Source organism: Bombus vosnesenskii, unplaced genomic scaffold (assembly GCF_011952255.1).
Source record: "Bombus vosnesenskii isolate JDL3184/JDL3185 unplaced genomic scaffold, Bvos_JDL3184-5_v1.1 scf7180000013285, whole genome shotgun sequence".
NCBI lineage: Eukaryota > Metazoa > Arthropoda > Insecta > Hymenoptera > Apidae > Bombus > Bombus vosnesenskii.
In genome coordinates this window covers 4,309,919-4,334,033 of record NW_022882938.1, presented here as the reverse complement: position 1 = coordinate 4,334,033, position 24,115 = coordinate 4,309,919, and the positions used below count along the sequence as shown (strand labels likewise).

The following is a 24,115-nucleotide window of genomic DNA, read 5'->3' as shown; positions in this document are numbered from 1 at the left end:
GCACGACCGTACCGGTCGCGTTTCGGCACAAATTAGCTCGGTTGATTCGCCGAAAATCGATTTCGTCGTGCGCTGATCCGCCACTACTTGATTAATCGGAGAGTTTGAAAATTGCCCCTAATCGCGTCGCACGCGCGCGCGAGCAAACTCTACCGATAAAACCCGCGGAACACGAATCAGAGAATCAAATAATTATTCTCGTCCTAGGGGTAGAAAGGGGACGGTCACTCGACAAGCCTGGCAATTTTACCTATTAATTAAGAACGACGAGGGAACGCTGCTAATACAGTCCGTTCATTTTTCTTCGTCGTCGAGAGCTTTCACGGAACTCTCTTCGTGGCGGTTCTCGCGCGTTTTAGGTCCTCCACCTAGCCGACTGTCTAATTACGTTACTGATGTTTGCTCTGCGGAAACTGTTACCGTTCTCATCTTTACGCTGATCAACTGCAGATAAAGTCTTCTTTCTGTTTTTTCTAATACTGTTTTCTCTATTTATTTTGAATATCGTGAGGAATATGAGATTGGAAGATGATGTTCAGTTGGACATTGGGTGGTCGTGATAGGTGCGGAAGCCCAGTGCTGGTGTGTGGAGGCCGGCTGAGATAGGTTTTGCTGCAGGTATAGATGTCGCTGATAGGGTACTGCTGTTTTCCTTCCATTTTTGATGCGTAGAAGGAAACTCAGACTCCGGTCGCCGGGATTCGAACCCGGGTTCCGGACGTTCGTAACCTAAGGCGCTAACCACTGCGCTGCCATCGTCCGATACCAGTTAGTGTCGAGTGGTGGTATTTGTTGCTGAGTGCCGCCACAGACAATTTAGAATCGGAGAACTAAGCGTTAAAGTACTGTAGAGTAGCCTGATTCCCAGATAAATATTCTTGGTGTATTTTGTATCTGGTTTTCTAATTTTTCTCACATCTTTCAATTCGTACATATTATCGTTTATTTGGATTGTTAATTCGTCCTTCATATTTCGTACACGTGTAGCCAATCGAAATATAGCAGAAGTTATGCACTTTAGAATCAGAGTTAGAAACACTGAACTTATTTTATAACCCGAATGCTAAATCAGATTATGTAAAACTTACTAAAACATAATATTTGTAATTGAACATGTACATTCATCGAATATTCATCAGATCATCTTTATCTGCAAACTTCACGCTATTATGTTATTGTAAGTATGTGACGTACGTACGTATTGATACTTTGACATAAACGTTCGCTCGGTTCTCAATTTCTCGTCGTCCGCATAAATTTTCATTCCCGTATCTTTACCTTATTTTCCTTCGAGAACAAATATATTCAACCCCGGCTAACGGAATGTGAAATAGAAGGTACGTGCATCTCCAGTACACGGCAGCCTAATCTCATTTTCCTAAATCAGCAGTGGAAAAATCCTTGTCTCGAAGCGTGGCTTTCAGACCGCCTAACAAGGTATACCTTGCGATATCCAGGGCCGGATCGTGAATTTTCATTCGCTCGTGGCCGAATAAATTCACGGTGAATCTTGATTACGATCACGACAAAACGATTCCGTCCAACAGACGGAACGCGAGATCTAGCGATTTTTCTTAATTAAAAAAGCTTTGTTCCCTTGCGAACGCGTGAGGATAAGGGAACACCGATGTGGATCGTCTAAAGGAGAAAAGAAGTTTCCAGCGGCGTTCGCGTCTCGTTACGAACGAACTTAAAGAGAATTTTAAAAAGGCCCACGATTCAGAACGGCGAATCCGTACTCGACTGATCGCGAATTCCGACTAATTTCGCGAGAATTGAAATTCAAACGCTCCGAATCTCCGTTCGTCTCCTACCAACCCTTGATCGGTTTTTTTCTCCTTGGCCCGCTTTTTGTCCCTTGGCTCTCTCGTCTTACTTTTTCCGGGTTCGTCGTCGACGAAACGAGCGCCGAATTCGCTCCGCGAAACACGTTCTCATTGTCGCCGAGGTAATTGCTCGGTAATTACGGGACGATAGCCAAAGCTCGGAAAAGAGAGCCCGGGAAACGGGTTTCGGCAACTTATTTTATTTCCAGCCGTTGGCCGGATTTTTTCGCTTCGCCCGTACCCCTCCATCGTCGTGAAATACGATTTTCCTATCGTTCTGTTGCTCCTGCTTTCGCAGCTCGTGGTGCGTTTTAAGATTCAATCTTGATAATTCTCTGCTCTTCCGGATTTTTCTTTAACGAGTCATTACAGAAAGCCATTTAAGAATTTGCGAATGTACTACTTGGGATAATTAGTTTGGCGACGCTCATGTAAATTCATATTTTCATGAATGTATAAAAGATATGATAACGAGAATTTCATATTTGATATTTCATATATTTTATACATTTTAATACATTTAAATTTCCTATAAACACAAAGACATGTGTAGTTTACTCGTAATCATTCGAATAGCAGGGATTTCAGATTGAATTTTATTCTAAAATAATTGTTTGTTAAAATAATTGATGCTGTTATCATACGTACGTTAAATTTATATTATTCATGCAATATCAATCTGCACTTTCGCTTAAATAATAATTACTGGTACTGGTATAGTACATCTTACTTCAAGTAAAAAAGAACAAATCTACGAGATAACTTCTAAAAGTTTACAATTATAATAAATCGACTTGAAACATTTTTTCCCATCAATTTAATAATAATAACAATTTATCACTCCGTTTATTATTGGATCACCATTAAACAACAAAGTGGCAAAAAATGATACGTCATTGTCCTGTCTGTAATCTTTAAATTCCTTTCCAATAATAACGTTCCTCGAGCTGAAAGCAATTCCTATCAATCATAATGCGCCGTTCTATGTAACGGAAAAACAAGATGAGCGTGGAAAATCGAATAAATCCGTCCGTCCACGATCGGTGGGATTACACAGGAATCTTGTCGCGAATTTGAGTGAAATAACGAGGGACGCGTTTAATTTGTCCCGTAGCGACGCAACAAATCCCCTTGTTTCAGTTATGTTTTACGTGGTGCGGCTGTTCATTGGGGTGCAATCGATCGTGATTGATTCTCTCTTCTGCTATAGTTTCCACGAAGACCGAGACACGTGAAATCATGTTAAAACGAGTTTCTTTAATTTAGAAAATCCCCCCTTGAATTAATCGAATTAATTTCTTTGAGAAAACAAAAAATTGATATTCAATATTCACATTGAATATTAATCATTTTGACTTAAACAACTTCGGCCTGGCAGAATTTTTCCTCGATTAAGCATTCCCAATGATTTAATTTATTTCCAGCGGCGGACAAGCGAATTACTAAACCTCTTATCGATGATATTTATAAACAAATCTGCTAGTTCACCATACATCTATCGACGATCGAATTAGGTATTTTAAATGCAATCGGATCGAGCGCTGGCTGCGTCAAATATTCGTCAACCAGGTCGGCAGGTATTACACGTTTCGGAATAATAATGTCATCGAATTCGTGACCATACAAACCGTTCCTCTTGGCCAATTTCCATCGCAGAATTTCCATGGACGCTCCATTCGCCGCTGATTGCCCGAAAGTACACGATAATCGTTACTCTCTGTCACGCTTCCCATACCGAGCGCAATCGCATGCTGTTTTCCACCTTACCGCCATTCGTATAATTAAAGTAAATGAACCTTACGTGACTGAAACGCTGTAAAATTTTATAAACGCGTAACCACGTTACGATTTCTGCAAAATTTCATTCGCGGAACAATTAAAACTATTGCAACTTTTTTGCTTGCAAAAATAATTTCTCGGCATATCGTTGCGCGTTCGGACATCGATTGTTGTTACGATCATAGAAAATAAGATATGAAAGCATTTAAAGACTCGAAGCTCGTCGAGTGTAATTTAGCAAGTAAATTTTTGTTACTTTATCTGATAGTTAAAATTAGGTTCTGATCCGTTCTTACAAAGCTTCTGGGAAGGAGAAATTATGTATTCTTAGAATCACAAAGTATGTTTTCCTTAGAATCGGATTTATGATACCTACATATGCGAAGAAATTAGCATTCATTTGATATTCTATGCAATTTTATCACAATACTAATCGTTAGTAATTTATTCGAATTTGGAGCGCAATGCAACGAATACTTCGATGTCTACAAAGAATTTGTGATTTTGGAAATTTCGGAGTTTCAATTTTTCTAATATTGAATACACGACACTTCACAGCAAGAAATTAGGATTCGTCCGCTATTCCACGCTGTTCTGTCCAATTCGAATACGATCGTTACCAGTTTATTCGTATTCGAAGCGCAAAGTAACGATTCCGCGTGGCAACGAGTACTCGTGAATCGAAACATTGCACTCGTTTAAATATGTCGATCGCGCGCTCACCTCGCCATTCGCTAGATACAATGGAACTCATCGTTATTTGTCGTTAGCGGGCATTTGTTCGAGACACAGTAGCCCGTTTGTCGTCGCTATAGGATCTCTTGTCACGAGAAGAAAAAAGGAATCATGGTCACGTAGATCGTGCTGTCGAAACGCGAGCACGTGCCTTCGAGTCTCCATTTATGAGTTTCACTTGAACTTCGCTATCTCTTTTTAACCACGCGTTTATCCTTTTTGCTGTGCTATAGAGCAGAGACTAAACGAGACTGCAGGCCGGCTGATTATTTATTCATCCCCTGCCACGTAATCGAGACTGTAATGGTTCATTTCGAGGAATTTAGTTGCCGTGCGTTCGCCAATTATCCGAGCTTATTCCTTTATTATTCGCAGTTGAATTATTTTTGGTGCAGTCTCTGCGAATTCTGAAACCCAGTATGCTTGGACAGGCATTCTTCCATTATTCTCATTGAGCGAGATGATTTAACGAAGCCGAAACGCGATATCAATGAAATGCTGTGCGTTTTCCGCGATTCGAAAATAAAAGCAAGGGAACAATTGTGGTATTGAAAAAGCATTTTTATTAACACATATTTTTATTAATTTTCGACGCAATTAACGAATACTGTTGGTATTAAAATTCGAGAGTGAAACAAATATCGAGAATTGAGTCTCTGTGAAGCTGATCAACTTCATTTTGTGTTGTGACAAACAGTTATTCAAAAATAGACGTGTTAATTTTTCATAAAGAAATTTCACGAACAGTAGGAAAGTTTTTAGATGAATTTGAGAAAATAATATTTCTGACATCATCGTTTTATTCTATTATTTCATTTATAGGGCTGATCGATGTAACTTCCGAACGACGAATAAATTAGAATAGCAAGCTTATGCTAATTTTCTTTCGCTCTTAATTCATCCACTACAAATTTTAAAACTCACAATTCCGAAATGGCAATGACCATCAATCGCCAGCGTAAAATCGTTGCGTTAGATTTCGAATAGAATAAACTGCTAACTCCAATTGGATAACTCAACGCAAAACAGCACCTCCTTGAACTGTCGTAAATTGGATCCTGGAAAAATTCAAGCTTCGATCGTAACAGACGTAAGTTGGCTTGGTTCTCGTTGTTTCGACGATGCGTTGGAGAACGTTACCTGTTGCAGCGTGTCTGATGTGATTCCGGAACGGTTGGCACTCGTTCAATTTTACCACGGATTATAACTTTGTAAAAGTGAATAACAACTCGTTCTATTCTCGGTGGTCGACGTTGATTTAGTCGGACGTTATCTTTTTCTCGTTTTTTGTCTCGCGAATAGGTACTGTTCTTTTTTTCCTTTCTCCTTCCTTTTTTTTTACTATCCATGGTCCGATTAAGGTTTGAAATATCAGTTGACTGGAAGAAACGAATGGCTCGCGTCGATTTAAAGAGAATAAAGGAGCTGTATCCGTCTTAAAAGATCGTTCCGGTCGACTGAAATTTTTTTCAACCAGCGCTAATTAAAGGTACGAAAAGGGAAGTAACGAGATACCGTGGAGCCGTTGCGCGTTATTAATGGCCACTTCGTTTATGTCACTATCGTCTCCTCGCTATATATACTTACCGGGATTTCATTAAATCGACCGAGCAACTAGTCTCTGGCCAAGTTTTTAAATTCAACTATAGAATAGCGTGGCGATGACGTTTGCGGATTACGATTCGCTTAAGTAACGAGCTCCAATAAAATTACAGAAGTCGCTGACGGTGACGCTGGTAATTTTATAAGCAGCCACCTTTCATTCTTTCGAAAACGATTTTAAACGCTCCTGTTGCAAATAACTTTTACAATAGCGTTGGAATTTTTGTTTTATAGTTCATAATGGAATTGTTGATTTTTACACTTTTCCAGTTCTTTTATTTCCTGAATATCATTCTTAACTGCTTTCATTTACGATATCGAGTCACATTCGTTTAAGACTATCATGGGGTTAATTAGAATTTTAACTAGAATTAGTTACTTATTTAGAACGCGAAATTCTGCTATATGAGAAATCGTAGATTATTTTCTAAGTAGAAACATCGTAAGTAGAATTCCTAAATAAAGGATTCCTAAATATCAGGGAATTTTTGCTGTACGAAAAATAATAAATAATGCAGACAAACAGGGTTCCATAGCATAGTTATAATAAAAAGTAAATTAATCAAATTACAAGAATCGAATCATACGATAAGAAAGTTAATTGTATGAAGCAAAGAAATCGACCTTTCGTTTTCCGTTTCGGTACTGCAAAGAATATCACCACAAAAGGGAAACTTTTCCCTGCGCATCAGGAAAATCAACCACATTAAACGAGCCATACGCGTTTCTTTGGTCGAACGATAAAGCTGGGGCAACCCAGTGCCAAATAAATCATCGATTATCTGCGGCGAGGATCGAAAACGCGAGGAACGGGCGCAGTATCGAAGCGCGAAGTCATTAAATTCAGACAGGCGAAAATTAATTTCGCGTTATTCTCACGAACTGTGACCGCGGGGTGCGTCGTTGGTTGGAGGTGTTGCAGGAATCGCCACGAGTCAGGGGGCGAGGCGAGCGAGACTACGTGACAGAATCGAAACTAGTTCCTGAAGCTGGTTCCCGTCTCGATGCTCCGCGTCCCGTTATCGTGGAATTCGAGATTTCCCATTTAACTTTCGTTTAATTATTATCATGGAGTGGCCGAGGCCGGAGGCGTTATCGTTGCACGCTTCGGCCACCGGAGCGAAACGGCTTTTTCATCCCCCACGAGCAAAAAGCAAAGGAATTATGAAGCGGCCACCGCGACCTGTGTATCGGCCAAACGGCCAAATTTATGCGTATGGTTTTCATTCATTTTAAAGGGTGCCTCGCGCCGCTGTTTTTAACTATTCATCCACGGAATTACTCCGCGGTTGTGTATTGCCCCGGAAATAATCGCATAAAAAAATATCTAGAGAATAAATCTGGCGTTCGGAAGCGCGTTATTTTCTTTAGAAGAACTTGTTCGATGTACTGTATACTTGATCGAGTTTATTAATCCGATGTTTTAACGATTAACGACAAATGGAATTAATCTTCCCGCATCGGAAGATCTCTAGCATTTTATGCAAATATTCTTCTCGCATCAGTAACTTACTCCTCCAGATACACATCATTTTCACATTTACTTTTCAAAATTTAACACTCTGCACTAGCCTCATAAAGTCGTTTCACCTGTATTAAAATCTTCCGGTTCATCCATCCACTTCAACATGCACCCATATCCACTCATATTATTATCGTTCCTAATCTTACGTTTTATTTGATTCCCAATAGAGTAAACTCGCAAAATGCAAATTTTCTCTACGTTCAAACACACTTTACTCGTCTCACAAAATCGCTTATCCGGCGTTACAATCCATTTACTCAAATATACATACACCCACATCCACCCACATTACCTATTATAATTACCTATTTGACTCTCAATAGACTAACGAAATCTTGCCAACATCGGCATTGTCCATTTTCGTTTCAAAGCGTAGGCAATCGCCAGCATCGACCACAACGACGCTGACGCTGGCTCGACGCTTGTTCGCCGGCTATATAGCGGGCCGCTGACGTCTGGTTGCTGACGCAGATAGTGGCCGAAACGTCTCGACAATGCGCCTAAGAGGAACAGAACCGAGAAAACGAAAAGGAGCGCGGCGTTGTGCAACCGTCGACGGTGCACGTCGCGGCAAGTGAGGCGTGGACACACAGCAATGACAGAAGTCTCGGTATTCCAGCCGTGGCATTTGAATCGCAAATTCCACGGAGTCATTGTTACCACGACCGCGAGACGGATGCGCGAATCCGCACAAACGGATTCCAGGTTCGTTCGCCTAGTCCTGAGTTGGACGCGAATTAAAAGGGATCTTCCGGTTGCTTTGAGCGGCGTGCTCCTGCTTCGTGGCTCCTTCGTTCGGGACACCGCTTCCCTTCCTATCTTCCGGATCGTATTCATCCGGTTGCCACGGGAGTCGGGATAACGAATGGCTGATGGAAGACAGACTGATGCTTTGGAGGAAAATGGTAATGCTAAGTACATTGATGCAGTTGGATGCCGGAAATTTTCGTCTAATTGGTCTTTGTTAGAGAACAGAGAAATTGACAATCGAGAAACAGTCGCAGAAGTGGATCTTTTTCTTCGAAAATGCGTTTGGTATAGAAAATGTTACTCTGTTTATCCATGAGATTTATACTATAGTTCTTGAGAATTTGAAACGAGCGAGAAGTCTAAATTATTAGGATTTTACTGAAACAATGGTGTTGCAAATTATCGACTAAAGAACAAATGGCCATCTTCCTTTACTTGTTCTCATAATTCGATAGGTTTTCTTTGTGTTGTATATTTTTCCCGCGCATAAAAACGTGTTTAACGCTTATACCACACTTGTTACATAATAATTTGACGATAGAACAATGATCGATTCTCTTCCCTTAGTCACTAAAATTCAAATTCTAATTGTTGCACATTATTCTGCTTGTTTGCTCGTTCGACGAGGATTAAAGCTCTGGCTGAGTTATGAAAAATTAATTCACGACCGACGCGCAGGTTGCAGCGACGCTTCCTAATTTTCATGATAATGGGCCAGCCTGAACGCGTAACGTACGATAGACCGACAAATCGCCGCGAAAATAACGCAGCTGCGTGTGCAAGCGGCTCTCTCGTTTTTCCTCCATGTTTCACAGCACCCTACCCCCCACGGATGGATCGTGAATTTTTCGCTCCCCGGCGTAATACATTTTTACGCTGACACCCAGGCATTTTTATTGGAACCAGCCCTGTGTTCTACCCGGTTCCGTGTAAACAATACGAAACGTTGTTCCGGGATGCGCAAAAATTTCTGCCAAATGTTTGGATATGCATTGGCAGTCGGTGACTCTAACTTCGACTACATTAGTGTTAAACTGATGAAACTAATATGCAATAGATTATTTATACGAAATAAATTAAATTTTTTATCTAATAGTTGAAAGTAAAATTATTCGTAGTTATGATCAAAATTTTATTTGAAATAATTTTAAATGAAAGCGCAATTCTTCGATGATACAGCATACAAATGGGCTAATAATAAATTTTAATAATCACGTAAAATATACAACTCTGTGCTCACTCATATTAATTTTCAAATAATTCATCTATTCCGAAATGATATAAATATCCTCGCATTCTCACATAACATTATCTGATTTTAATTCTTGAAATTCTTTCTTCGTCATCTTTAAATACGTCATCTTTAATTTACAATTCAACAAACGACACGGTGTTTTACCAAACCGACAACTTAACAGCCCCATAAATTACTCTAAAACAACACTCAAGCTTCTCAATGAATCTCCCCTAACCTCTCACAAAACGTTCCGTGTAAACCAACCCTCCACCACATTTTAACCATCGCGGAACCAATCCAACCTCACCAGAGATATTTAATCGTAGCACAAAATTCGTGCCTGCTGTTTTAACCAAGGCTGACCGAACGTGAAAACGTCGCACACAGTCGCTGGCAGAAACAAGCGGACATATAGTAAAAACAGGTATCGACAAAGTTTAATCGAGCTATTATGATGCTAGTATCGTGTATTTAAGTTTCGTTTATTATATCTTCTCATATATTTATTCATACATAATTAATTATATTATTATTATATCTCCGCGTACGCTGATTATTTAGTGCGTAAATACATAGACGTATTTAATCGTATTCAATTATTGTTTTATTTCATTTGTTTAATCGCAAGGAAACTACGTTGATACCCGTTTCCATCACCGACCCATTTATTTTTGTCTCCAACTGTACTCCTATACTACAATTGGATTCGTCATGACTAACGGTTTCATTTCCCGCGTCGGAAGGAAATACGCGATTTTTACGACGTTGCAGCCGAGCTCCGTCTCCGAACCATCGGGAGTGTCCCCTATTTTCGTTAAAGGACGCGGCGGAACAGAGTGCAACGAAGCGTTACCCGTGGGTTCGCGGTTTTCCGCGTGTACGCGTCGGCCAATTTTCATCGTCCGGTCATTGACGCGCGCTGTCGGATTGTTGGAACGGATTCGAAAATTGTAAGCTCCCTTTGACGAGTTACACGCTATAATTTGCGCGTCGCGCTGCCGGTAAAATACGGTCGAAGTCGTGAAACGCGAGAGCTCCATTCAGCTTCGGCAGTGCAAAGGGGTGGAAATATAAATTCTTCGTAATCCGGAACAAGATGAGGGACGGCAGAGAATTTTTCACACGGTCAGACGAGTATACGAGTGTCGTAGGTTATGCGTAGGAATTTTCGCGAGCTTTTGAGCGATACTGGATACCGAGTAGACACGAGGGTTGCACGTATTTTCCAATATTTCCGAAATATGGGAGACGTTCGCACGTCGTTCACACGGTAGTCCACATTTCAGGTGCCGCGTGCGGCGAATGACGACGTCGCGTTGTAAAGAAGTCCGGGCGCCGCGGTTTTCCGGGGGCAAATTTTGAATTACGGCGGAAGCGTGTGTCGCGTGCCAAATCGCGGGTCACGAGACGTGAAAACGGCACGAGGATGAAGGAGTTTGTCGAGATGAAGAGAACCCGCGATTTTAAGCTACAGTTACAAGGCAGGTTTTTTGTGAGCGAAACGTGTGAAAATTGGAATTTATACACTCGTAGCGATACGTATGTACATACACTGTGAATCTAAATTCATCTGGGACAGTTGAAGCTGGCAGAGATTTTTCATTTAACGCCTCGTCTTTCTGAAGAAAATCGAATTCGAGAATTTGTCAAGTACGCGTGCACTAATGTGTGGCAACTCCGTTTACTTCAAATCAAGCATTAAAGCAAATCATTTTCTTTCATTTTTCCAATTGAGATTAAATGAAATTCGTGCATATTTGATAAGTTTTCAAACTTGATTTCTTAGAAAATAAAGCTTCAAAGGTAATTTTGTTCATTTTCGTCTCATTTCGCGCCATAGAATCTTCCTGACTTCAATTGTATCACAGGTTTAGGATCACGGCACAATATACGGTATACACATTTGATTGCTCTGACGTATCCGAACGCGTATTCGATGTAACTGCAACCTTATTCGACTCTGTCTCAGTTTACGATCGTTTAACAAAGTATGCTCTATATACAGCCTGTTTCCTAATTGTTTATAGCGAGCCAGTCGAGGTTCTATCGGATATAGGATACGTATCAATCATTCGCTGATACATACCCCTATGCGTTCCGTATACCTCTAATTAGTAGTTGATGTTGGCCGATTCTTTAAATCGGTGCGGTTTAATATTAGCGGTTGAGTAAATTTTCCACTCGCCAAAAATTATGTGCACTTATTGAATCAAGCGTGTGTTTATTAAATTCATTGTTTGAAATTACGGATGTATGTACGAAGAAATTGAATGTACGATCTTGTGAATATTCAAAACAATTTTCCTATTTTGATAAACGAAAAATATTCCTAGGTCGCATTAGTTACAAATTTTTGAAAAGAAGAAGATACAAAGATACGCCGTAATTTTACACTGATCTGTCGATCATCGATAAATAGATTATTACCTTTCGCAGCTCGCTATCGTAACCAGCATTCCTACTATATTCACCCTAAACGTCTCGAACCTCGTCATTCGCTATTCACCATTCAAATAGACTCCCCATAGAGAATGGTAAATATCAGCTATACTCAGTAGCGTGTTCCCTCTCAAAGAAGACGACCTCAGATCCTGCAGCTTCGGGAGTCCCCGATGCACACCCCTTTTTCCAATCTTACACGAAGCTACACCTATTTCCGAGGCTTCGTATCTCGTTCGAAAGAGGGAGGCTTCTGTGTCTGGGAGGTCGGCGATGCTCGAAAGCCCCATGGCATTACCGTAGAACCAGGCTGCTGTCGAGGGGCCAAGCCTTCGATGGAAATGCACAAGGAATATCGTCAGAAGGAAAATCTCCTGAGAGACAGAGAGATCGGCTGCTCGAAAGGGGTGCGAACGGAAGTCAAGGCCAGGCTGGGACGGAATTTGAATAATTGAATCGAGCTGGAGTCGAGGACGTACGTTAAATAAAATAACGTGGCAAAACGTTGGAATAAAGTCCGACGAAAGGAAGAAAAGGGTCGTAGGATGGCTCGTAGGCTATCTAATTTTCTCATGGTCGCCTGAGATACGCTCTTTTCTGTCCGTTTCCAGTCGACACAACGAATCCCCACTAAATAATGGCTTCTGGCTATTGGGTTTGAGACCTTTGTCAGAAGTACGGTTTTTTCTGGTCTTCTGTATTTCCTTCGAGAAATATGCATCGTTAATTATTGTTAGTAGTTGACGTTAGTGTCAATGATCGAGAAACAAACGGAGTTTTGTATTGGGATATAGCGAGCGAGGAGTGTAATAAATAAATTGAGAAAAGGAAGATGTTTGCGGATTTTAGAAGATTCGAGAGTCGAGTCGTATCGTGCAATTAAACGGTGATTATATAGTTTCTGTCTTATGGGTCAAATTAATATTTACTACCTTATTAATTAATTAATAATCGTAATTAATAATCAGAAACCTGTTTGCAATCCAAATTACAAGCTTCTTTCTCAACATCCACTAAACGCTCGTATTTTTAACTTAAGATGTCCATAACATCACATTTTCGTTCCAAATCTGTCTAACACTTTCCTGGGCAAACTCGGTTTAAAATCTCCGGGTGCATCGACAATTAACCATCGAAGTTGTACCCTGAATTCGACAATCGTTCGCCGACGACCGTGGAGCGGCGTCGATCTCTCTCGACCGGGAAGTTCGTTCGAGTTGCCCGCTTTCGAGTGTTTTCCCACCGGATGGAAAAAGTTCCGCAACGAAAACGTTTCGATAGGGTGGACCAGGTTCAAAAAAAAAAAAAAAAAAAAATTCCTCGACCGCTGCGTGACGATCGCACGGTCGAGTGTTCTCTAGCGCGGGGGAGAGATGGAACGAACACGAAAACCGGGCGAAAGAGAAACGGGAAACTCCGGTGAACTTTCCGCCACCGTAAACGCGAGGATGTTGTAATAAAGCAAGCTGAATTAATCCAGCGTGGACCGAAGAGTTTCGCGCCGTGACCGGGTACTTATTACTCGCTCGTACGAATGGTCGGAAAATGCGCGAGTAAGCAAGAGACTGGAGGAATAGAGATAGACAAAAAACAGGAGAAAGGAAATGGAAGGAGTAGGAGAGAGCGAAATAGAGAGAGCGGGAAAGTAATGTGACCAGGCTGAAACAAAGTTTTTCCCGGTCAGTAAATTGAACACGGGAGTCCTGCAGTGACAGAAAATTACACGGAGTCGCTTTTATTGGTGACCACTCAGCGTGAATCGCGACTGTATCCCTTCCCCGTTCGTCTTTCAAAGGGATTACTTCAGCGGCGCGGCTTTGTGAGCCGCGTAATCGTGAACCGACGAGGGATGAGACCGCGGCTAAATATCCGTCTAATGGCCGCCGGGTTTTCAGCTACTTTTGCTTTTGAACGCGAGCCAGCTAGATGCAGAAGTAGGCCGAGTGTATGAGCCGAGGCTCTTACGGTTGTCCGTTGTAGGGCATGCCGCAAGGACCGTCCGAAATATTAACGTCGCGTGTCCTCGCTGCTTTAATATATCAACCGTAGCCGGACTTGCTTCCGAAATTTGCTTGATTAAAACCGACACGTTTTGGTTGGAAATGAAAACGTAGCTCGCCGATACGCGAGTAGCTTCTAGCTAATTGTCCGTGGAAACGATTACACTTGATTTTGATGGTATTTGGGTTATTTAAACTTAACCCTTCCTCTATGGCACATATGATTATGTTTTATGGGTTTTGTTTATATTACGAGCATAGTTCCGTTATACGGGGAAGCTCGCTGCGAATATTCAGTTCGCGTAAAAATGGTGTTAGGTAAAAACATGAGCTCGAACACTGAAGAAATTAACGGATATATCAGTAAGTGATGTTTTGTGATTTTCTCGAAAAAATGATATTTTTAATAGGAATCCAAACACAGGCTCAGACATTATGTAATTACTCGAGCGCGTTGATCTTGACTTTAGACTCTAGACTTTAGAAGAATCGTAAATTCAGATACATTTCACGAATTACGGCAAACAAAGGATAAACTTATAATCATTCTCATCCACGGCATCTCGGGATTTTTGAGAAAATTTTGGGGGATATCATGCGTCATTCTTTGGTCCCGTTATTTTCATCGATAAATAAACAGCTCCATACACTTGGTCGACCGATCGAAAAATATTGAAACGAATCAGAGGGGCTCACTTTTCTGTTTCGATATACGACGAAGCGAACTTTAAATATTTAGTATGGCAAATATTTGTTTGTCCAAATAAATTCCGTTCTTCCGTTTGGCGGCGCAGCGCGGCGGTGCACGTGGCGGCAACAGGACGATCTGTATCGTTGATTTTTAAATGTGCGCGATTCAACGCCGCAAGCGTAGTCCGTTTCGATATTCAAAAACCGTCGCTCGGAATTTAATTCTTACGAAACGAAGCTTTATCGTTGGACACGCTGACAGCCGACAGCCATACAAATTTTTCGCGTGCACGTGTGCACGAACGTGGCATTCCATGAAATCTTTTGAATTTCGACAAACGACCATATTTTGTCGTAAACTAAACTTCGCGTTTTCTTTTTTTTTTTATTCCTCTGTTAATTGCTTATTACTCGATCATTTATCTGCCTTTGTTTATTCCTCTGCATTGCCGTTGCCGAAATTTTTCTGTGAAATATTAAATGAAACGATAATTACTATAACTAATATCAAAATAATAATGTGGATGTAACAAGTTTATTCATACACTTTGATCGATCGACTGGTTCTCTTAGAAAGTTTCTGCTGCTTGATTTTGTATGTTTGATTTTTCACTTCTGATTCTTAAGTTTGACTCTTAAAAGTACTTTACAAAACTCTAAAATTCTGTTATTCTTACCAATGCAATCATATCAAGACTCTGCAGTCTTCATATTTATGCAGATTTATATTCTTTGGATGCGATTAAAGAATAGAACCTATGCAGTGATTTGTTTCGCTCATCAAATATCCCAATGCCTACTATACATTCAGTGTTTCATATATCTCTGTGCATTGTCTATCGTGTGCATTCTGTGCACTATTGCGCCTTTAAATTTCCCATAAATGCGCGAACATCCGCGTTCTAATCACAACTAAGCCGCGCCAATTTCGATTGCCCCATTCCAATTGCATTTGTCTCTGTCAAAAGACACGAACGGCACCAACAGTGTAGAATATTCCGTGCTATTCCAACGACTAACCAAACGATCCGCTAATTAATACTTCAATCACCACCTTTCATACCACCACCACATCTGAAACATACCGCGCAGCGAATTCGCCCAAGTAAGTTGGCGAATCTGAGCGAGGAACGCGCCCGTGTTCGAACGGATCAATCGAAATACTTGCGGTCGATCGAGGCAATAATATCGAGATGCAAGCGCCGGCGATTCTTTGGCCGATTGTTCAACCTGCATTCCGTCGTTATCTGATCAACAACGTGCAATTTAATTCACGAAGAAGCGACCGTTAATCAAAGAGCCTCTCTTCGCCACTCCGCGCACGTGTTACAAACGGAAACGCGTGGCAGTCACAAGCGGGAAAAGACGAAGAGGGTGCGCGTGTGGCCGTTTGCTGTTCGAGCGGATGAACGACACGCGTGCTCGAAGCTAGTCAACGTTAATTACCGCGGAATCGGCTCGCAAAAGGGAATGATTCATGGCCGGTGAGGGGAGCTTTGAGGACAGACAGAGCCGCGCAAACGAGCTCGCTCTCCTGTCGAGTACGAATTTCTTTTAGTGGAATTGTCTGTTTCATGATTCGGGTTAACCTTGTTTGCTTTTCCACTGCAGAAACTACACTCCGTTTGGACAACCACGGCCAAGGGTTTTTGATCTCTAGCTCGATGTTTGTTGCCAGTGTTATTGATCTTCCTTTTGATATACTAGTTTGTATGTACGTACGTTTAGTATTAAGAACAAATACGAAGACAACTTTAGTAATATTAACAATATAGTGAACTTTAAAACTGTATTTCCTGTAGAAAGTGGAAAACGTGTTCTTATCCTATAGTTTTCATATACTGCTTCTACTTCTAGGAACTTTTATGAGTCCTACATTATACGGGTATAATAACTTTTATGACAAGACTTCTATGATAGAACTTGATACGATAAATTTAAATTCTTGTCGTTGCTTGAAGTATGAAACTTGCAGCTTTTATTTTAGAATCTTCATAAAATAAGTTATTATAAGTTTATTAACTACAATTTAAATAATAAATGTATTGCATTCCGTCATTAAGTCGAATTTCTCGAAATTTTTCAATAGAATTTGTACAAATTTTTTATCACAGAAGAATTGAAGATTCAAGCTGCATTGCCTTTTCTACAATCCTTGATCTGATAAAATTTGTTATTCTGAAAATAAGCTCCAGGGATATCGGGAATTTCCAAGAACGAAAATACTTTTCGTACCCTGGACTCCTGTAGAACAAAAATTTCAGTAAATTCTGTTGGAAAAATCGGTCTAGTTTGTGCCATTTGTACATTCAACTGCATTTGATACTTATCTAGCAAAGTTTCTCTCTTAGAAAGTTTCGCACGACAATTTCGTACAAATTCTTTTTTACTTCTAGTGGCAAAGAAACATTTTGGATGGGAGAAATTTCGTATTTTTCTCGTGTTTCAGTTACTTTTTGCGGAAACGCACTCTTCGAAATCCGGATTTTAATTGGATGGAAGGCTGCACGATGCGCTTAAATGTTTAAATTCGAGGCAGTTTTGAAAAGTCGTCGCAAGACCGACTTTCAAATTGTAATTTCGCGACCACGCCCTGAGGAAACGGAATGAGAAAAGACGATTTGAAAGGACAGAATTCCGGCAGCTTGTGTAAAAGACAAATGTCCGGACTGTTTCAACCATGTGGAGGATTAGGAACCGGATATAATTAAGGATAATATTTTATTCAAAATGCGAATTTTATGAATAGTGACCTCCTTCTTCGTGGAAATGTACATTTCTGTGAATTGAAAGACGTATTATATGCTAAAGAAGAAAGGAACACGATGAAATTGTTTCGCCACCATCTTTTGTCAAAATGCAATGCTAAAGATATCTATTTCGAGAAGACCAGTAGAATACTTCAAGCTTCTTCATATTATAATAGAATATTTCATTGAAAATATATTTATTATTAACGCAAAACGATTTTTCTTCTTATTTTCACAATTATTATAGTAAACCATATCGCAGACATCGTGGAATCTGAATCTCATTCGGAATCTCTTTATAAAATCCAAGTATGTCAAGGATACGAAGAATTCTATTCCGAATAAACAAGCTTCTCGAGGTTAAGGATGCCCGTATTTCCGGCCAGTTATTATTTCACCAGCCAATTTCCGCGGACGTCGTCGAAGCAACCTTTGGGCTTGCGTGAAACATTAAAAAAGAGAAATCCACGAAGCGGATGCAACGATATTAGCGGGACGAGCGAGTAGCGGTTGCGTCCGCGGTGTTGGTGGTGGTCGCGTGAATAAATAACGAGCGGTGCGGTTTTATCTTCGCAGCTACATTCGGCTTTTATCATTTCCCAGTCGCATTAGTACCTGCAACGAGAAAGAATCATAAAAGAGACGAAAAAAAAAAGAGTGAGATTAATAAACGAGAGAAAACGGGAGAAAAAGTGACCAAAAACGAGAAGAAGAAATGAACGATGAAGAAGGGGAAGAAAGAAAAGGTGACAAGCAAGGTGAACGAGAATATAACGATGAAGAAACAAGAACTCAAAACTCGTCGCTGTATCCCCGAATACGAGATAGGCAATGGAGGAATCGTCGGGAGAAAATAAAGAGGAGTGTTGCAGTGACGAAGAAGAAAATAACAAAAGGATGAAAGGGGATGATAGCAACGATGGGGAGAGAAAATCACACATTAGAAAAGGGAATGAGAGGATATGAAACAGAGAATCTGATTCCTTCTACGAATAGGAGAAACGAAGAGTGAGGATGATGAAAAGTGGGACAGAGAAAGAATTGTAAAGGGAAATAACTGATAAAAAAGCTGATGATGGTGAAGGAAGTCGTTTCTTCAGTCGCGATCACAAAATTCACGCGAAGAAATCGACTTTCTGATTCATGTCTGGTTTCATTTTTCTTTTTTCATCGTTTTAACGTCACCCTTGGGAGTCGCTGTTTGCCCGGCCGTTTGATTATTTCGCTCGCGTTGTTTGCCCGTTTGTTTTCGTGTTTGCTTGTTTGGCGACCAGCTCGCCAGACAAATCCTACGAGCGGCTTATGGCTGCTGGAACGTTTAAAAGCTGTTCCGCGGTTCGCGCAACGCGCTAGAAATCGGGACCTTGGAGCGTAATTGTTCGTATTACGCGTCGAACCGCGCCGCTGTAAAGATGTCCTCTTGTTGCCGCTTTGTCGAGTTACTCGATGGACCGCCACGGAATTACGCGCCGCGAGTTTCGCTTCGTTTCGCCTCGTCAACTGCTGTCGTTACCGCTCGCCGTTTCCAAACACGAAGGTTTCTTGTTTCTATAGGATTCGCTCAAGCTATTGAACATTTGGTACAATGATACTGTTACTAATTGGAAATAATTTATTGGGAAAACACTGGCTAATTGGTGAGTAAAATGACAAATGTTAGTTGATGAGAGAAAAGATATAGTTGACCAGTTTATCGAAGGAAGATTGGTTAGTTCGTAAACACGAGAAAATTACAAATGAGTTTATTTAAGGAAAGTTGATTTAAGATTTTGAATGAAATTACAAGTCTATTTAATCGAGTTTTCTTTGGAATAATTACATATGAATTCGTTGGGGGAAGATTGGTTAATTAATGGTCAAAAAGGTATAATTGTAGGTTTATTAGGCGCAGGTTTGCTAATTGATAGATAACATACTTACAGTAGAAGTTTATAGCGAAATTTAATAATTAATATACGAAACGTTAGAAATATGAATTTAATGGGAAAATATTTATTAATTGCTAGATAAAAAAAATTACAGGACATTTAATATTCAATCGAGTTTTCTATGTTTTACTTCTCTTTCATATTAACCGATGACTAGGTTTGCTTCTCTGATTTCCTATAGACACATGAGTGGACGAATCACACAAGAAAAATCCATTTCTCGTTCGTACGTACCGTAAGAATAAAAAGTTCTATTATAATAATTCCAGGTAATATCGGGCCACTAGAACGAAACAGTCGCTTCGGAATGAATTTCAACTCGACTCAAAAGATTTTTCTTCATCGAACCTGCATCGAGACCGATTATAGCGTGTACATTTTACGCCGGATAGATACGTAAGCGTGCTTACCTGCAGAATATGAATTATTTCTATCTGAATGTGCGACACACATGAAAAATTGTGCCATCATACGGGCAACAGATACACATTCTAAATCGTTTCTATTGGTGATTGGTCTTTTCTCCGTGATTTCCACGTTTAATTCGCGGTTCCTAGAACACCGAATGCTGAGGGAAATGCCTTTGTTTTAAATAATACGCGTCGGTAGCGATATGCATCATGTGAAGCCAGATCGATCAGGCGAATTTCTTTGTTATTATACTTTTCTCTGGTGTCTGCTCGGCGAGCAACGGCTTCTGGAAATCCGGGTTACCCCGTTTCTGGTCGAAGTAATGCAAGACTCGCGGTGAACGCATAAATATTCCCGCGAGCCGAACAAATTGGATTTGTTCGGCTTCTACCCCGGTAGAATATTTAACCCTTTGAGGATTTACGCGGCTGGCAAGTGTAAAAAGAACGAGTTGCGAGCTTCGTTCACCTCCGACTCGGACCCTGTTCTGAAGAACTTTTGGATTTAAAGCGGTTCTCGAACTGTGTCGGTTGTTGTTGCCTGCGAAAGTAATTGTATTCGTAGCTTGAATTACATTTAATACTCTCAGGGGTCTGAATGTCTTAACTTTAATCCTCTGCTCACTTTGTCCTTTCGTTCTTTTTTGCTGAAACATTTTTGTGAAATATCACGTGGGAAAATATCGGCTTACGCTCGATATGAGTGTCATACGAGTGTCTATGGAGAAAAATTTCATTAATAAAAAATATTTGTAACGTCATCATTTTTCTCTACTGTTCAATTTGTCGACGGGGTTGTCGATAAATCATGGAAGAGTTAATAATAATACTAATATATAAGTATCATTAAAATTCTTCTTTATTTAAACATAACAATTTTAATTGGTAATTCCAACAATCTTTAAACTTAATAATATCGCAAAATAATATATAACCAAGCCGCATGCATTCAGTTTATCTCGGTAGAGCCAAATTTCGTTCTTCAGAGACTAAAATTACGAATTATCGATTTAATTTCCCCTTTGTAGAGTTTTACTTTATAACCCGCACCCTGTCATAATTTTATCCCGACATAATTTAACGCAACCAGTTCACTACCATATATATTCCATAACATATATTCCATATATTGTTATAACATTTAAAACGCTATTATCCAAGTAATTAATACCAATTAATTCGCATTTTCGCCATTTAAATAACGTTTTCCCACTCACAGTCTCGAATGAAATATTAATTAGTGATTTCGTGGATTCTATTTGTACATTTTAAGGGTGTTGGTGAGTTACTTTTCGTGGTTACAACGCGACGGTCGTAAGCTTCTAAAACGGTTTAGGAGAGGTATACGGCAGTTAATGGTCAGCCTATGCGCGCAACATTTCTCTGCTAGGCCCTAACAGGTGGCAGTACAATTAAACCGCGTTACGGTTATGTCAGTTGCGTTATTTCTGCCCGTTAGCCGCGTTGCATTACCTTTGGCCCGCTCGTTCGCGTATTTCAGCCGGTCAGGACGTTTTAGATTTTATGCGCGTTCACGTGTCCTCACATAAAATCAGGAAACGATTCAACTCGTCAAGTGCAACTGGCCAACTCACCGTGGAATGTTTTTCCTTCGCGAGATTTCCTCTTGACAAGTAACGATTGCTTCTATTAAATTATATTAATTATATTAAATTCATCAGCTGTTCCTCACGCGCTACAGTATTTTTTTTTCTTTTTTTTTTTTTTGGTTATTTAAAAATATTCTACAAGATGCAATTCAATCAAAAAATTGTTGCTACAAAGATTTACCATCATTTCATTCATAGTAGATGATTGTTTTTATATCATAATAATAATATAACATAATCAAGCTTCTCAGAATCCTAACCGATTAACTCTACTATTTTTTTTATCTAATATAAAAAGACACTAATTTAATCTCAACTTTTCCAACTTATCAAATCATCTAATTCCATCAGTGTCACTCCTAAAGGCAAACTAATCCTAGCTCCCCTTTAAACAACCATAATCTCCCTTTCGACCCATACATCCCATTTCAACAAACCTTCCCATGTTTCATCATCGAAGCCATTTATAAATCCCTCCCCAGCGATCTCATCCATCACTTCGTCAATAACCATAATCGAACCGACGACAGATCGTCCAAGATTCCCCCCATAACATCTCCAGAGTAAAATTGTTGGCACGATGGAAGCTCACGATGCGATTGGAAAAAGGTCGTGACGCGGACTGCGCGATTTTCCTGCCATGCTGTCGCGGAACTCAGGCCAAACTGTCATTCTCTCGGTACCCGAGAGAATTATCGTGCGTGTGTCGGCGGTCAACCGCTGCCACCACGATACTCCACTAAAAGTCCGTTGCACCGTTACCAACGAACCACGGTAAGCATAAAAAGGAAGTTTGCCAGACAGTTCGAAAGGCGTAAAACGGCGTCACTTGGCGGCAACCATGCCGCGGTTGCCCGCGTGTACGTACGTGTGTGACATAGTGGAAAAGTTCGCAAGTGTCTGGGCCGTATCCGGGATCCGAAGACCCGCAGGGTTAACGACGTTTTCTTTACGAGTCCCGCGGGTCGAAACCGACCGCGGAAAATGATCGTGACGGCTCGTTGGCTCGTTGCAATAGCCGCGTCCTCAGCGATATAATTCGATGATACTTCGCCGACTGCTATTCCCGTTTATAGGGCTTTGACGAGATGGCACGGTTGTTAGATTCTTCGTATTTTACATGTTTATGATATGTTTGAAATTTTGTAGAAGAATGAAATTTGTCTGCAAATTTCTGATATTATTAGCAATTTAATCGTGCAATATTACACGTATATATCGTCGGTTTATCGCTGTAATAGGATTCTATTTATCTGCACTTATATCGCAGGACGATAGTTCGTGTGTTAGCTACTCGTTGATTTCTCTTATTCCTATGATTTTTCGTTCATATTGCTGGAGTTTCCGGTCAGATAAGTGAATTCAGCCGGCAGGTACACGGTAATTGGAGCTTAGATCAATGGAATCGTATTGTATTTTATCGAGGAACTGTATGTCTTAATAAAGAAGCTTCACGTAGATCGAGACAAAAGGAGAGTTTAAATTGTTGAAAGATACAATTTCATTAACTTAACGTTCATTTGCATTTTGGAACATTACCGAAAATTATAAATAACATAAAATTGTCACACACAACAAAGTTTAATTTTTTATTAGAGAATCCGAGATTTCTGAAGAATCCTTAGATACTTCTCGAGGAACATACTTAAGACTATCCTCCTTTAATTACTGTACTATTGGATGCATGTTTATATTGCTTTTAGACCACTGCGTAACTTTACTGATATCGTACATGATAATAATATACGATACCATTGTGTGTATGATAATTAAAATTTAATTATTTATTGCAAATTAACATTGAAAACAACGTGCACATGTGAGTTAAACACGAAAGTAAAATCAAATTAACTCGGAATTTATTAATTAATTTGCGAACGGTCTCCCCATATCGCTGTCGATTAATTTTTTAACAAATTCACTTTGTGCCTCCTACCATTTCATATATAGCATCTTTATCAATAAAATTGATTTCCTCACAGGCATTCATACCTATTCTATACTTAATTAAATCATTCATTGTAGTCATCATCACTGTATTTTTTGATCTATGGACGATACCTGTAATATTGGGGGAAAAAATTCTTGTTTGACGGTGCCGTTCATTTATAATTCTTCCTGGATCATAAGCTTGTGCGAAACATCGCAATAAATATAACTCTGACGTAATAGTATATGCAATTATCCGCAGCAAATTCATAATCGTAAGAGCTAACCGCGTCTCTATCACCATTTCGATTAAACTTCCCTCATTTCCATGGTGCCGTGACCGTTCCTCATAAAAGTTGCCCGTAAACGCCCCAGGGCCGTGGCCTTTCCGTAATTCGCGAGTTGGGAAATTAGTGGCCGCGATGGTCATCGCGAGTCTTCTCGATACGACCAGCTCGCCCGACGGAAAAACGCAAGACTGGTACGCGTAGGGATGTTCCAATTAAATTGCAAATTAAAACGCATATTTTATTCGAGCACCTCCGGTGCCATTGGGAGGCGAAGAAGGAAAACCAGCGAGATGGTTTGAACGACGTCGGCGTCGCGAATTAAGTTTGCTATTTCCGCGAGACTTTCTTTTTTCGCCCCATTCCATCGTTCTGTTCCATTCATTTCGATCCTCTTCTCTTCGTCTTCGTTCGACCGCAAGAACCCCGTAATCTCGTCAATGATTTCGCAAACTTCGGCCAGCCGAGGACAAATCAAATTTTCCGAGGGCGACGCGCGCGGCCAGACGCCGATTTCCAACCCTCGCTCACCTCAAAGTACCGCTACCCTTCCCCGAAACTAACCCCGTTCCACCGCAGATAAGGGTTGTTCCGTGGCCTCCTTGAACCTCGACGTGC

The 24,115-nt window shown here is 40.4% G+C and overlaps 1 protein-coding gene across 2 annotated transcripts in view; it reads left to right on the top strand.

Annotated features, from left to right (window-relative positions):
* The window catches only part of LOC117232311 (bifunctional heparan sulfate N-deacetylase/N-sulfotransferase), a 368,371-nt gene that overhangs the window by 59,293 nt on the left and 284,963 nt on the right, over positions 1 to 24,115 (top strand). The gene's annotated exons all lie outside the window — the stretch shown is intronic.